The 12,721-nt window shown below is 36.1% G+C and overlaps 1 long non-coding RNA gene across 2 annotated transcripts in view; it reads right to left on the bottom strand.

The window, feature by feature from the left end:
- Positions 1-7,360, bottom strand: part of LOC141411007 (uncharacterized) — a 69,621-nt gene extending 62,261 nt beyond the window's left edge. Inside the window, exons 1-2 of one of the 2 annotated variants that reach the window (XR_012435866.1) lie at positions 5,091-7,360; positions 2,899-2,944 (exon numbers count right to left, since the gene is read on the bottom strand). This is a non-coding gene — a long non-coding RNA (uncharacterized lncRNA). The remainder of the gene's footprint in view (positions 1-2,898; positions 2,945-5,090) is intronic. The other variant, XR_012435867.1, reaches the window with a different exon arrangement.
- Positions 7,361-12,721: the final 5,361 nt, after the last annotated feature.

Genomic DNA, 12,721 nt, shown 5'->3' with positions numbered 1-12,721 from the left:
TCCTATAGAGCTCCTCACTCCCTTTATGATAAAGTCCAAATGTTTTTGTACTGTATATGACTGTCTAGTAAAACTACCAACTTCTTCAAACTATTTATTGGTCATTTTCTTCCAGTCATATTCACTGACTTTCCATAGGTAGTCTTTGTCCTAATGACATTAGTTCTCTAACATTCTGTCTGGTAAATGATAGTGAACACAGAAAGTGTGACTTTTTTGGTTTTTGTTTCTAAATAGGCTTACTTTACTTAACAGCAGTAGAAGAATCTTGGCACACAAATTTGGCTTTTGATTTTTATCTCTTATTTCATTACCACATAAAATATGGTTTGGGAACCATTAGTCTAGTTTTTTCTCCTAAAATTCCAAGAAGAGAGCGCTATGATTTTTATTACATATCAAAAATTTACACCAGTATATTCACTTAACATGAAACAAAAATACATTCTATTGTGAGCACATCTACTTCTTAGCCATGCTATGTCACATGCTAAGGAACCAGCTGGGGATAAATCAAAACAAAGTACATAGGATCCTATCATTGGTCTCACGTTCAAATGAGGTAAATAGACAATAAAATAAATGAATAAATTCAATCTTGCCGATTGATTATAAGTGCTATTAAGGAAATAGAGAATGTTCTAAGGAGGGGGTTATTTGGAGAGGATGGTTCATTAAAGTCCCTAAGAGAAAATTATATCTTAGATGAGACTTGGAAGATGAAGATCCAGCCAAGGAGTTGAGAGAAGAGTCTTCTGGGTCAAGTAAATATCAAGCACAAGTTCTAAGACATGGGAAAATTTTGTTTACAAAACTGAAAGACCAGTGTGGGTGAGCAAAGGGTTACATGATATGAGCTGATGGTAGAATATGCAGCACCTTATAAGCCAGGGCAAGGAAATCAATGAACGATTTTAAGCAAGTAAGTTAAGAGCCTGGATATAGGAGTGGCTGCTGGTTGAAGAATGGACAATAAGAGGGCAGGATTGGAAATGAGGAGACAGAGAGGGGACTATCAGAATGATTCTTTCAAGAGAAATTGATGGATGGGACTGTAGTGTTCACAATAGGAATAGAGAGAAATGCAGGGATTTGAGAGATGAAATCAGCAAACCCATTTTTGAGAGTAAGGAAAAAGAATCAAGGATGAGTCTTAGTGTTCTGGCATGAGAACTGAGATGGTAGAACCATTTACTGAATTTTGGAAGACCAAGGGAATTAAAAACTGGAGGAAAATTGAGAGCTTCGTTTTGGACATTTTACTTCTGAGGTACATATGAAACGTTCAAGTGGAAATATCAGATAGGCAATTGAAAAAATAAGTAGGAATCCATAAGCAAGTCCTGAACTAAATATGTAAATTCAGGAATCTTAAATATAGAGATAAGGTAATGCATTGAGTAGATGAAATGAAATAACACAGGGAAAGTGCAGGCATATTACTTGGCACATATCAGACATGTGCCCAAAACTATTACCATCAGAAGTTTCTTATCATTGGGATGTTCTTCACACTGTGTAATCTAAATATTTTCTGCTAAGGATAAATTGATTTTCTATCATTTTATTCTCAACAGAAATAAAAAACAGCCCATAGTGATTCATAAACTATTCATGTATTTGGAGGCTTATTTAGAATATTTTATGTATTCAAATTCAGACATGCAAAAGAAAAAGTATAACGGAACAAATGTAAGTTATATGTAATTTTATATCATATAAAAGCTATACTGTATATAATAGAAATATAGATGTAATTTAGTTTAAAAGGTATTCTTAAGAAACTGAGAAACTGAATAGAACATTGGTCAAGTTAACCAGATTTTTAGAGGCTTAGCTCCTACCTACAAAACAAATATATTCCCAAATGCAGACAAATTAATGTATGACGGTCAATCAATTAATTTTTATGCTGTGATATGTGTGGTGGTTATGGGAGGAAAACATACATCCTCTCTCTACCCATTTATGAACATGGGAAAATTGTGTAACCTCTTGGGTCCTCAACTTCCTCATCTGTTAACATGAGTAATTATAACCTATCTAATGAGGTTATCCTGTGGAATGACAATAATATATGCAAAATATGTAGCATAGTGCATTAAATTATCAATACAGGATTGATCTATATCAGCACTTCTTGACCTTGATGAATATTAGAATTACATGGGGAATCCTTGAAATACCAATGTCCAGGCTCCACCCAAATCAACTAAATCAGAACCTTGCGATGTGGGGCTGGAGCCAATAACAAATTTTTAAAGCAATGTATGATTCTAGTGTATATCCAGGACTGAGTACTACTGATCTATAATACACACCATATATAATATATATATATATATATATATATATTTGCATATATATTCATGTGATACTTGCATATGTGTAAATTATATTTGCATAATATAATTAAACAAGTGGTCAAAGACATTTCAAAATTGGCCCAGTAATTTAACTTGGGAAAAATCTGAAATAAATTGGAAGAGTAGATAAATGATAATTAGGAACAAAGATGACCTAATATTTCTGGAGTAAATGACTGGGACTTGCACTCGCTTCCCACCTCTATCACTTACTAGCTCTGTAACTTTGTACAAATTGCTCAACTGCTGTCTCATTTATAAAGTAGGAATAATAACAGAGCCTACGTCTGTGTTGTTAGAGCAGATGATTTAATATTTTAAAATGCTTATAGAACAATGCAATCAGTGTGTATTTATTTTTAAAAATTGATGAAAATATCTGGAATGAAATACAGTAAGTTACTAATACTGAATCTCAGTAACATACTTTTTCATTAATGTAAAATAGATGCTGCTAAAAGTTCTGAGATGATTGTGTAAAAAGTATTCTTTATGGCTTACATCAAAGATCAAGCTGATCTTTAGCTCTTACCAGCTATTTGTTATGATCGAAGATGATGTGTCAATCTTGCCAGAACCTGTGTTAGACAGCATGGAATATGTTAGCAAAGGTCTCCAGCATCCATAAAGCCCTGAAGCTCAGTTAGTATATGATAAACTTCAGTCAAATTTCAACAATTTGACTATCATAAAGAGATGCTGTGTGGGTTTTTAGTCCTGGGCGTAGATTTTCAGTGACAAATCTTTCTCATTGCCTTTCTAGGTCTGGCCCTTGCCTACTTCTCCAGCCTTGGTCCAGTGGCCTCATCTCATGCCTGTGCTCCATCCAGACTGGCCTCTCTTCACTCCCCACAACATGTCTTCCTGTTTGGCTCCTGTAAGCCTCTGCTATTCTTGCTGATCCCTTTTCTTGAAATGCTTTTGAACATTTCTCACCCAATTTATACATCTTTTAAGTCTCGGTTCAGTACTAACTTCTTCTTTGAAGCCTTTCTCCAAGGAACCAGGATGAAGTAATCATCCCTTTTTTGTACCTGCTTGTCCCATGAACAGATGATCATTTAAAAAACTGTGTTGAGTCTCTGTAAAGGCCAGTGACATCTGTCTTATGTATTTATTTATTTAATCATCAGTACTCATCACAGCCTGGCTAGTTTAACTAATTTTGTTGACTTAGAGAATGAAAGGGAGGGAGGAAATAAGAACTGTCATGCACTTACATGGCATTTGATATAGAGGAATGTCACAATCAGTGGGTGAAAAGGCAGCAGTGGGAAGCTGTGGCCTCCAGTTTTAGTAAGATCAATAGGAAAAACATCCTACCATGCAGCAGTGTCATGTATCTACAGCACTGTCACATTTCTATTGCAGAGAGAGATATTGCTACAGACCTCCATGAAACTCAAAGGTCTAAAGTACATGAAGGACTCCTTAAATCTACAGAGTTCATTTTCGCACACTGTAAATTCTCTACCATCACTGTTTTCTAAATTTACTCCCATCTTTCAAAGATCTAAACTGCCACTTCTTGGACGTCTTCTTGAGTTTAGTGGAGACAACGCTGTGAGGCCCACAACAGTTTTAGCACAATGGATTAAGAAGAGAAGTTCCAGAGTACTGGCTCTACTATTAGTTCCATGGTTTTTGGCAAACTGGAACATCTCTGTTCCTCAGTTTACTCTCTTGTGAATGAGGACAACAGTAGTATTTATCGCAAAGCTGTAGTGTATTAAATATTCAGAATAAGGCCTTGAAGATAGAGCTAAATAAATGTTAGCATTTCATATTATAAATTGTTAACAGTATTATAAATGTTAATGGTTAACATTATATGCGAGAATTGTTGAATTTCTTTCCTTTCTTTCTTTATTCCTTGTTTTCTTCCTTCCTTCCTTCCTCACTCTTTTCTTACCTTCAGCACAAAGGATGCAGGTGACTCTTTTTTAATTCCCATAACATTGCTTGTTTTGGAAGTTAAAAGACTAAATACATTGCCCACATAGAGAATATGCTTTCACTTTCTTCATAAATAAATCTACACTTAACTTACAAATCAGGAAATTTATTTTCTATGAATCCTCAATGGTATTTGCTGCTTCAGATTCTACATTAGCAATGGTGAAACTTGGCAAAATAACCAATCTTGTGTAATGTCAGAGAAATAGCAAGACAACCTTGCCCAAAATTCATAAATTTCAACTAAGGCAGTATCTGTCATACTTACTGGGACATTTTTTTTCTAAATTAGAATGAGCTGAGCACAATATAAAGCTTATTATCAATCTCATTTTCAATTCCTTTCAAATCTTTTGTGAGACTCTCCTATCTAAGCAGACTAGCCATCAAAGAAGAGTCTATGTGTGGTTGTGGATTAGGTTAAACAAGTACCTATAGAAATTCAGAACTATCATTCTCATTTCAATTCTCCTATTAAGAGGGCATATCTTAACCTTTTTATGTAAATGAACTACAGAGGGCTCTAAAAGGACTGAGGCTTTTTAGACTGTAAAGGGATCCCTGGCATTATGCCTAAGGAAGCATTCCAAGTTATGTCTCCAGCAACGATGAAGAAATAACAAGTTAGTAGATTATCTCCTGTTTACATTTAAAATGAACAAACCAATCATTTTTACACATGGTTTGTACCTAAATTTCAAGCATTCTTGATTATTAATAAAAGAGACAATGCCAGAATTCACAAGTAAGTTTGACAAGACATCTTACCTGAACATAGTTCTTAAGTCCCAAGAAAATATGTCCTCCTAGTCCAAAAGTTCTTCCTGCCTTTTCCATAGCCTCCTGCCACCAAGGTAGGCACTCCATCTTGTTGAGAAATTCAGCAGACAACGCTTCAAGACTGAACAGAAATGACAAGACTAAATAGTTGCAAAACTGAACAGCTGTACTGTAACTCTGAAGATGGTAGTTTGCCACTTGAAAGTCAAGTGTCTTCATGAATTTATTTAAATTTAGCTTTCATTTACTTACCAATCATATGTGAATAATATTTTTCCCCCTCACTATATCTCACAGTTACTGGGGATACCAGAATTTTTATGAAATTCAATTATAAACTTCAATGTGCAAAGTGGAAGTCATTCTGACTCTACTTACTCTGGATTCAGGCACATGCATGGTTCAATTATAACCCTGAAAAAGTTCATGCTCCAGTTTCTTCACTTTTAAAAATATAGATATAATAATAATATTGACTCATACAGCTATTGTGAAGGATGAAATGCAATGGCACCTGTGTGGCATTGAGAATAATACTTTTAACCTAGACAAAAGACAATACCCCATGAAGGTTAAGGTATGATCCGGCAAACATTTTTTTTTTAAATGGCTACCTCTTGGGTATGTGTGAGCTTCGAGGATGCAAAGAATAGATAAGATCTAGCTCCTGCCTTTGCAGCTAGTCTTACAGTACCTTTGAATGGCAGACAAAGGTAAATAAGGAGACAAAATGTTGTAAAGTGCCAAGTACACCTCCATTCCTGACCCCCTTCTCTGTCCTCTTTCCTTTACTCTATTGTCCTTTCTCCCAAGTTAAATTTCCCTAATGATCACTTCTACTTTTATAGCTTCAGTTATCAACAGTACACCAAAGAGCTATGACCCATAGACCAAAACCTTACTCTTACTCTAGGATATCTCCACATAGCTTACTCTCCTCCTCCACTCAGAATCTGTGCATCATAAAATAACCCCTCAAACATAATCATTGCCCAAATCATGACAATTCTATCAGAGAAACATGTTCCATTTCTCAACCCCATTTACGGAGTCCATCTTGACAGCTGAAGGAGTTTTCTAAGCATCTCATTGCCTCCAGTGTCAACTGCAATACCTACTACCACTCCTCATTCAGCCAGCTGAGATATTCTTCTAAAGTTTGTATCTGTTTACAATACTCCCTCTAGGAAAACCTTTAGTGGTTTACCTTTGCCAACTCATTAGTATCTTCCTGGGCCCACAGAACTCTTCACATAAACCTCAGGCCACTTTCTTTCTACTCTTAGTCACGAGTCCCAGATATCAATTCAGAGAACACACCTGCACCTTCCATTCCTCTCCACTTCCACTATCCTGCTACCTCAGATCCCCTGTCTACCACCTATCTATTCACTCACCTTCTTCCTCATTCTCCAACGCCCAGCTCAAGTGCTACTGACAGCATTCCTGATTAATCAATCTCTCCAGATTTATTGTTCTCTTATCTGAATTTACAAATACCTCTAGGTTGAACCATATGAATTAACAGTTTGGGTCAGTTGAAAAATAGGCAAATAAGAGCAATGTCAAATAGTTGAACCTACAAAATAATATATCCCTCTTCTAGGAATTACCCTGCTTCATCAGACTTCTTGGTTTAAGTACATTGTTTATATATCCTATCTTTCTTCAGTGCCTAACAGTGTCAAACAAGAAGAAGATGTTCAAGAAATGCTTATAAAATTTAAATTAATTGTTGTATATGGATATTAATACTTTGTTGATCTCTCTTAAGTCTATGTTCAGCCTTTCTCTCTTTTTCTGAGTCTGACAAAGTTAAACTAGCTACCTAGGATTATCTTCTCCATCCAGAACGATAGGCATTATACTGCCCCTCTCTTTCCTCATCTCCAGTAGAACTCAGCTCTCTCTACCTACCAACTGATAATTACCTAACCTAGGAAAGAAGAACTCTGGATCCAGGGTGGTCCTTATCTTAGACAATAAGCATATAATTTGTAATGATACCATTCAGGATATTTAATCCATTCATTCACTCAATGATTGAAATGTCATTAGCACTGGGAAGATACAAATAAATAAGGCAACTGGATATGAATCTGGAATGGCTTTATTCTCTAATCTAAGTCTTCAGTTCTTTACCTTAAGAATTATCTGAAGTTTCAAATATTTTTAAATGGGCATTATATTTGAACACATTCAAGTACATTATATAATTTAACTCATTTAAAAATATTATAAACTGAAATTGTTGCAAAGGAGGTAATTTTCTGTATATATATATATTACTTTAAACATCATTACTTTATCATTTTTAAATGTATCCAACACAATCCAAATATTATAATTTGATATTCATGATTGTATTAAAAAGTGAAAAAATTCTTTCTAAATATTTGGAAATTTTTTTTCTCATTGATTTCAAATATGGTGTACTTTCCCCTTGGATTTCATATATATATATGAAATAAAAACTGTAGAGCTTCATGTTTAACTCAATTTATGGAAAATGTACACCATATATTGGATTGACAAATCAATAAGCCAAACTGAATTTTTTCAGAAAAAAAAAATCTGCTTTTATTTTTCAATTTAAATAAATGTGTTAATATCCATTACAAGAAATATTATAAAGGCTTTGAGAAATAATTACAAAATGAATCCTGAAAGCTTATGAAAAGAGATCAAAATTAAAATAATACAGATCTGATAAAAATGATTAATCCATTTTTATTAATTAGAAACAGGTCAGTTATGATGTTAATATGCTAGTTATCATTAACTAATTTGTAAAAATCAATGAATACAGTTTATGAAATAATGACTATATCATTCCACCAATAAAAGTTTGTACCTCTGCTCATCCAAAGGCAGAGAATGGCAAAATGGAGAACACATAGTCCAATTACATGCCAACTACAAGTGTCACAGTGGATTCAAATTTACAAGTAAGTTGAAAATAAAAGTACAGAAAACTGTGTACTATATAGGCAATATCCAAAAGTGCTCTAGTGGCTCTATTAGTATTGGACAAAACAGACCTTAAGACAAAATTTATTACTGCAGACAAAAACATTACAAGGAAGAAAAACCTACAGATCAATATTCCTTACGAGTATACAGTCAGTTGTGCTGTACAACATTTGCTCAACTATGGATCACATACATGATGGTGGTCATGTAAGATTATATCACACAGTAGCATTGCAGTTATCTTTATTTTGTGTAAGAATATGCTCTGATGGTCACATAGTTACAAAATTGCCTAAGGACACATTTCTCAGAAGTATTCTCGTAATTAAGCAACGCATGACTGAAGATACAGATATACTCAAGAAAACATAAGCAATCCAGATCTAATGACTTACCAAAAGTTATATACCATGGCCAAGTGGGATTTATCCCAGGAATGCAAGGCTAGTTTAGAATCTGAAACTCAATCAATGTAATACATTGAATTGTGGTGTAATACACCATAATCATCTCAATAGATACAGAGGAAGCAGTGATGCAGTCAAAACTTTTATATCAACTACACAGTGAAATAATTATATTTTGAATATATTCATGCATATTTCCCTGTTGTTTATCAAAGGAGAAAATAGGATGAAATTGGTTAACTTGCCCAGGTTAATACATCCCACCTGCAGGTGATAGTACTGGTACTGGAATTCAACTCTCTTCTTAAATCTGAAGTTTCCCTACATATGTACTGGTCTTCCTTAGATGGTTTAAGTAGTCATTGAAATACATTTAACATTTAACTTTCAGTAAGTTTTCTTCTTTTCCTAGGTGTAGGAGAAATTCAGTGTCTTTTTTCATTTTTAACTTGGATTTTTCCTTCTGCTACTGATAAACAGGTATGTTGCTACAATGACCATTATCCATTTGTATGTTGTTTGGTAATTTTTTTCTTTTATATTTGCTTTTACTGTTCAGTCCCTAGGACTAGTATTGTGTTCTTCCAACTGACTTTCTAGTTCATTCTAGAAGTCCACTCATCTGCCATGCAGACAGCTATGACTTTTTATTTGCTTACTTAAACATTTCTACTGCTTAAGACACTATAGAGAACTGTATTTACAATACTTCTGGTTATCCTCACAATAACTTCCACATCACGGATGATGGTTGTCACCCTCACAGATACTAATGCTATCTGTTCCAAAGATTACCATTTTACCATCATCTCTTCAGCCCACGTCCCACCCCCAGCCTCTGGCAACCACCATTCTACTCTGCTTTTATGAGCTTGTTTTAGACTCTACCTACAAGTGAGGACATGGGCTTTTTGTTTTCCTGTGCCTGGCTTTTTTAATTTAGTGTAATGTTCCACAGATTTATTTATGCCATTATAAACAAAAGAATTTCTTTGTTTTTTAAGGATGGATTGTATTCCATAGTATAGATAGATAGATAGACAGACAGATATGCACATTGTCTTCATGCATTTATCTACTGGTGGATACTTAAGTTGATCCCCTAACTTAGTTACTGTAAATAATGCTGCAGTGAGCATGAGAGTACAGATATGTCCTCAACATTATAGAACTCAGCCACTGAGTTGAAGTGTCTGTCACTGTGGCTCCATTTTGCTTAGCTATTTGTAGCCCCCTCTTTGCCTCTTCCTGTGGTGCTAGTCCAAGGGCCACTTAATTAGGCAGAAGACTAAGAGGTAGGATGTGATGGTCTCTCTTAGCAACTTTATTGTATTAAGAAGCAACTAAGAGATCAGCAAAGCACACCTCTGGGTGTGTCTGTGAGAGTATTTCCAGAGAGGAATAATGAAGGGGAGAAGACCCACACTGATTTGGGTGGCACCATCCCAAAGGCACCAAGATGGAATAAAAGGGGAAAAAGGAAAAGTCTGCTAGTGTAGGTACTTTCTCTCTCTCTCTCTCTCTCTCTTTCTCTCTCTCTGTGTGTGTGTGTGTGTGTGTGTGTGTGTCTAATTTTCTGGCCACCACGATGTGAGTTCCTCTGCCTTCCTTACCTTGATTGACTAAACCCTCTAAAACTCTGAACCAATCAACAATCCCTCTTTAAGTTTTTTCCTCATGTATTTGTCAAAGCTACAGAAACCTAACTGATGCATGGGGGAGAGGCGTGTGGTTATTGCCCATTCTATACAAACTACTTAAAGCAAATAACTGCTTCTGAACTTTGGTTTTCCAACTACAAGATAGAGTATTATTTGCTTTATGTATTTGCAAAGTATAGTGTCACAACAACAGGAGATAAAAAAAAAAGGAAAATCCCATTTGAAGCTAGGATTAGAATGTATTTTGGTGAGTGATTTCTACTGCCTTCATGCTGAATCTGCCATATTGCCATATCGCAATACTCTGTATTCATCACAGGCCTCCACCCATGACCAGCCTGTAGGACCAGGTTGTAGCAAGCAAGATTCCAATTTAGTAGGTCAGTTTCAGTCTGCAGCCTCACTGTGTATGACTCTACCTAAACAATTAGGGAGAGAATCATCATAACTTATCAATGACAACATTTATTTACAGCTTCTTAGGATCAACAGAATAATGTATGTATTTTCAGTTCTGTTCTCAATTGTATCCTCTGTGCCTAGCATAGTATCTGACACAAAATACGTCCTCAACAGATAGTTTCTGGAAACAAAAGTGAATCAATAAGGAGTAGGAATATAGAAGAATATGTACGGCATAGCCCCCACTTCCAAAGGCATACAATTGAATTGAGTTAGTGAGGCCTTTAGGAGAGAAGACAAGTGACAATACAGCAGCAAGTCATTGAACTTGAGTGCCCAATGAGCATTGTGGCAGGAACTAATTCAGAGACCAAAGGCCTTTCTTCCAAATGGGAGTATCACAGTTGGATGGCAGATCTCCCAGGCTCCAGAAGAGTAAAACCATTTGCAAAGGTCTTTTATTGTTGGGGGCTATACTTTGTCATCTAGGAAAGATCCGTATGCTTTCTTTCATCAATGAGTTCATACTTAGATGGTATAATAACCAGAATGGAGTTTGTAATAGCTAGAATACAGCATTTAGTTTAGTATTAATTAACAAGGAAAATATTGGAAAGAGGGTGAGGTTTTTCTTTTTGTAGTCTGCTCATTTTGAATTTTGGAAAGGGGGTGAGGTTTTTCTTTTTGTAGTCTGCTCATTTTGAATTTTTTCCCTCCAGCAAACTTATGTCAATAAGGCCACAGATCTCCACAAAATGTCACATCACTTTTCTTCCTTTCTCTTCTTTTCTTCCTTCACTTCCTTGTATCTTTCCCTCCTCCAGCATTCATCAATCAATTACTAACCAGCAAGTATTATGCATTCGTAATTATTGTAGCAGGTCAGGGGAACTCAGGGATAATTATTGTCCATGTGACACCCATTATAATAAAAACATATACAATGCTGTGAGAAGCATAGAAGAGAGTTAAGCTCACTGTTTAGGCAAGTTAAGAAAGATTAAGATTTTGAGATGGGTCCTAAAAGGTAAGGAAACATTTACTAGGTGAAAAGAGGTCAGGGGCACTCCAGGAATTAGAATCATCATGTGCAAAGGCAAAGTTGAGAGAAGACGTGAGTGATTCAAGAGATCAGAGAACATGGGCAGTGTCAGGTGGTAAAAGGAAAGAGGTCAGTTACCAATAAATTTGAAGTGTCCTATCCACTAGCAGGTTTGGACTTGATACTGGGAGAGCTATGTAGGTGGTTACTGACAAGGACAGGGTGGCAGGAACATAATTTTGTTTTGAGGTTATTAAAGGGAACAAGTGATTTAGAAGAGGAACTGTAGGAAGGGCTAAGAGGATGTGCAGTAGAGCAGGACAGAGGAAAGATGCAGAGCTAAGTAGTGGAGACTGACTGAAGGAGTGACATTTGAGCAACATTTCTGTAGCGGTAATGACAGGGTATAGTAACCAAGTGTTTCTAGAGGGTGAGAGACAGGGAGGAAAAGGATGACTCGTGTCTCCCACTTGAGAAACTGGTTGTGTGATGATGACATCAGCCCAGACAAGGAGCAAAAGAGGAGAAGCAGGTTTGGGGAAAATGGTAGTCCAGGTATGGACACACTTGGATTGATGTGTCTCAGGCCCTGCCAGCCACATGGCTAACAGGCAGATGGAAATACAGTTTTGACCGCAACACAAGACAGATTGATTTTGAAAAGGTTAGGAGTATAGATGGTATTTTAAAACATGATAGTGGATGAGGGCACCTAGAAAAAGAGTATGTGGAGGTAAAGAAAAGGATCAAGACTATGACTCCAAGGAACTCCAACATATAAGAGGTATGTAAAGAGAATAAGAGTGATGAGAGAGCTAATAAAGGGAGGCTAAGAAAAATAGAACAGTAACTAATTGAGAAAATCCAATTCTGGGGCACTGCATCAATATGACAGAATTTGGGCATGATCAGTGTTAGCCTTCCTCCCTTCCTTCTTTCCTTCCTTCCTTCCCTTATCCCTCCTTCCCTCCTTTCCTTCCTTCCTGATATACGGCTTGATTTTAGGGACTCATGCTTGATAGGCAGGTGTTCTACCACGTCAACAACACCCCCAGTCCTTGTTTGCAGTAGTTGTTCCTCAGATAGGGTCTCATGGTTTTACTCTAAGCTGGCCCTGGATAGGATCCTCCTACC

The sequence above is a fragment of the Castor canadensis genome, chromosome 9 (assembly GCF_047511655.1).
Source record: "Castor canadensis chromosome 9, mCasCan1.hap1v2, whole genome shotgun sequence".
NCBI lineage: Eukaryota > Metazoa > Chordata > Mammalia > Rodentia > Castoridae > Castor > Castor canadensis.
The sequence above is the reverse complement of the archived record's forward strand: the minus strand, read 5'-3'. Positions and strand labels throughout refer to the sequence as shown.